The sequence below is a fragment of the Saccopteryx bilineata genome, chromosome 4 (assembly GCF_036850765.1).
Source record: "Saccopteryx bilineata isolate mSacBil1 chromosome 4, mSacBil1_pri_phased_curated, whole genome shotgun sequence".
Classification (NCBI taxonomy): domain Eukaryota; kingdom Metazoa; phylum Chordata; class Mammalia; order Chiroptera; family Emballonuridae; genus Saccopteryx; species Saccopteryx bilineata.
In genome coordinates, this window is record NC_089493.1 from 66,924,159 (window position 1) to 66,928,329 (window position 4,171).

A 4,171-nucleotide genomic window follows, 5' to 3' on the forward strand; every position below is an offset into this window, starting at 1 on the left:
TTCTCTCTCTCCCTTATTGCAAAAATTCTACTGCAGTAGTCCTGAATAAAGTCTGACTCATTGCTTTAATAAGTGTCATGAATATTTTTTTTCTTTAACAGTCCAAAATTTAGGTATCCTGATTCCAACTATGTCTTTTTTTTTTTTAATTACAATACATAGACTAGGCAAAAGCAACCCACACTAGCCCTCACTTACACATGCTCATCCACCAGTAGGAGACTACAAATCAAAGGCATGACAGATATATCCAGCCAGAGAGGCATCCCAGTGAAAGCTCTAGATCAGTGGTTCTCAACCTTTCTAATGCCGTGACCCCGCAATACAGTTCCTCATGTTGCGGTGACCCCAAACCAAAAAAAAATTTTGGTGGCTACTTCCATAACTGTAATTTTGCTACAGTTATGATTCGGAATGTAAATACCTGATATGCATTATGTATTTTCCGATGGCTTTAGGTGACCCCGCTGGGGTCGCGACCCACAGGTTGAGAACCGCTGCTCTAGAGAATAAGGATAGTTGCTTTGCTCTCCCTGAAACCTCTCATTCATTCTCTGCCTCCCTCTCTGCTCTGCCCTGTGCTATGGAGGCATTTTCTGGGCTCCCTTGCTTGCTGGTTTCTAACAGATTGAGCCAACCGGAGTCACCACAGAGATCAGAGGCCAGGGAGATCAGGAGATGAGGTACCTCTGCCCTGTTCCTTTCCTGCTTCTCTGGAAGTAGCTGCTCCCTCTGTAACTGCCTCTCTGCCAGGCAGTCCAGCCTCCATGGCCCAGCTCCCCCTGCACACAGTTTACTCCCCTTGTCCCTTTAGTCCTGACAGTTTTAACTGCTCCACCATTTCTATTCTCTGCTTGCCTCAACATCCTCTGATGGTTCTTTTCACCTTGCCGGCTTTGTACATGAATGCTTTTTTATTTGGACTCTCTGAGGTAAATTATTTCTTTCTAGGACTCTGAATGATACAGAAAACATGTGGGACACCATATTTCTAGTTACAGTAAGTATGCCTGAGAGTGCTCTTTACCTCTGCTTCGAGAATGCTTCTATTCTAACACATCCATCACAACAACCTTTCCCTTCCCCAATTTAGTGCGCAGACATCACCAAGGAAACTTGGCCCAGCCCAAAGTTGCAAGGCTGAGGTATTTTTTTTTAATTCTTCCTCTTTCTTTTGCAGATGCACATTTTGGTCAATGTTCTGTGGCTTGTGGTTGACCTGCTGCTGATGCAGTCAGCAGCAGTGGGACGCTTAATCAATCCTTCTGGAAGCTCAGGGAACATTGGGATGCTGTCTTATGCCTCTCAGAATTCCTTTCCTGTGTTACAAATGCTCAAACTCACCAGGAAACATGAGGAATGACTACCCATAAAAAAAGGATTAATAATTGTGGGCACTCACTCTGTCTAAGAGGCATTTGGCAATATTAATGACAACAATATAATAGCTAACATTCATTCAGGATGTATTTTGTGCCAAGCCCTGTTATCAGGACTTCACATGTATTTACTCACCTAATCTTCCTAAAGGAGGAAGGGACTATACGTTGAGAAAAAGAGATAAACTTTTATGTTCTGACTTCAGAATCAGAGAACATTGCAGCAGAAGAGAGCTTACAGGTCACAGCATTTACCTTTCTTTCTACAGATAATGAGAGTGAGGTCCAGAGATATGACATGGCTTCTTCACATCCATTTTGCTAATTGGCTGCAGAACCAAATTATTGCCCAAGATTCCAGTTTTTTTCTCTTTCAAACATTAAATTTATAAGTCAATGTGAAGCCATGAGTTCTCACCCCACAATCATGAATCAGGTTGGCACACAGTAAAGCAGCAGAGCCTCAGTAAAAGATACTCCATGTACTGCCTCTTGGTATTTTAGCTGCATCTGTGGTTGCAGAGCAATCAGACATCATAGGTAAACCTCGAGCTCATGAGGTTCAGAGCCCCTTCTGCAGCCACATGGTTCTCTATCACCAAGATGAAGGACACTTTCCCCAGGAAACAGACTTCTTAGAATGAACTTACCACCATCCCTATTCTGGTCAAAATAAATTCTCTAGACAAGGCAAATTTTTTCCATCACAGGCCAGATCTAACACATACTTTAGACTCCCTGGGCAATATGGTCTCTGTTACTACTCCATTTTAATATCTCTCTAAGCTTCAACTTGCTATGTTTTTTATTTAATTTAGCAATCATTAGTCACAGTTCGGATATCACTGTTTTATGTATTGAGGAGTGGGATAAATGAGATGTTTTTCAATATCTGACTTCTGTTTCTAGCAATACTGCAACCAGAGAAACCCCTGCTAATAGAGCACATTAAAAAATGTCAAATGAAAAAGTTTTTTAAAGTAAAGTATGTCTCTGGTGATGGCAAAGCAAGAGGACTTCTTGGAGATCAGAAAGAAAAATGCAGAAATATGTAGTTAATCCATAAGGATGATTGTTGGAAGCAGCATTTGCCTGGGAGAAATATATCTATTCTGGTGGTTTATCATCTGAGTTTTACTAGACCTCTTGAAGAAAAAGGAGACAAAGTTTAGGGCTTGAGTAATGTAACAGAAGTTAGCTAGAAGCCTCACCTAAAGCCAGAGTCTTTGAGAGGTAGTGCCCTTAGTGGGGAAAGTAGAAAAAATAATCATCTCACCAAAGAAGATGATTTAGATACATGATTGTCTTTTTCTTGGCCCTAATGGCTTAAAAAAAAGAAAAATAAAATTTTCTCTGTAAACTGTACACATGCTGCCTAGGCTGAGAGGCATATCACCTTTCTGGCCCCTAAAGTATAAACTTTTAGTTTAACTTATTTCTAGGTGGGTAATACCAGCAAAAATTGGGAGAAATACAAGTCTTTTATAGAGGAGCATGCTTTCAAACCAGTTGTCAGATAATTTTCACAGATAAAGTCTGTGGGAGGCTAAACAATTGCCCCTCAAAATGTCTATATTCTAAGCCCCCAAATGTGTGAATCTTATCTAATATAGCAAAAGAGACTGTGCAGATGTAATGAAGAGATTTGATATGGGGAGATTACCTAGAGCTATCTAAATGAGCTGCATTAAATGTAATCACAGTGTCCTCATAAGAGGGAGACAACACAGAGCAGAATGTGATATAAAGACATTGCAGAGAGAGATTCAGATGCCACACTGCTAGCCTCGGAGATGGAGGGAAGTGCCATGAATCATGAAATGCAAGCAATGCAGCTCTAAAGGCTAAACTAGGCAAGGGAACAGATTATTTTCAGAGCATCTTGAGGAAGTGCAGCCTTGCCAACATCTTGGTTTCAGCCCAATGAAACCTTTTGGAGTCTCTGAACTCCAGAACTGTAAGAAAATAAATCTGTATTGTTTTAAGTCACCAAGTTTATGGTAACTCATTACAGCAACAATAAAAAGCCCAAAGACTGTGAGTTCACAATGAAACAAATCACTAATGATACAAGGCAATAATGAGAACAAACCTGCTGAAGCAACATACTACAGAATCATACTAGCAAACACAGCAAACGTTGAACTTGACAGACGTGGAGTATTAACTAAGATTGATTAATATCTTTAAAGAAATAAAAGAGAATTAAAATACCACAAAAGCATGAGATCATACTATATGTCAGGAAGATTTTAAAAAAATAAACAAAGCAGAATTTCTAGTATAAAAAGTATAGTAAATGAAATACATAGAAATTTAATATACGTGCTAAAAAGATTAGACACAGCTAAAAAAAAAATGGGTAAACTGAAGATAGATATGAGAATACCTATATAGAATGTAGCGCAGTTTAACAAAGAGATGAAAAATATGCAAGAGAAATTGAAACATGGAGGAGAGAGTGAGATGATCTTATATATCCCTAACTGGAGATCTAGAATAAGGCAACAGAGAAAATGAGAGAGGTGCAATAAATATTCAATTATATAATGAGTATAATTTGTCCAAATATAATGAAAGATATAAAATCCTCAAATTTAGGAGTCTTATCATATCCAGACGAGATCAGGCGCGTTCAGGGTGGTATGGCCATAGACTAGTCTTATCATATCCAAAGCAGAATAAATTTTAAAAAGCCACACCTAGACACAGTGTGGTGAAACTACAGGATATCAAAGATAAAAATTAGTTCAAAGCAAAAGGGATAAGGTCAGATTACCTACACAGGAAGA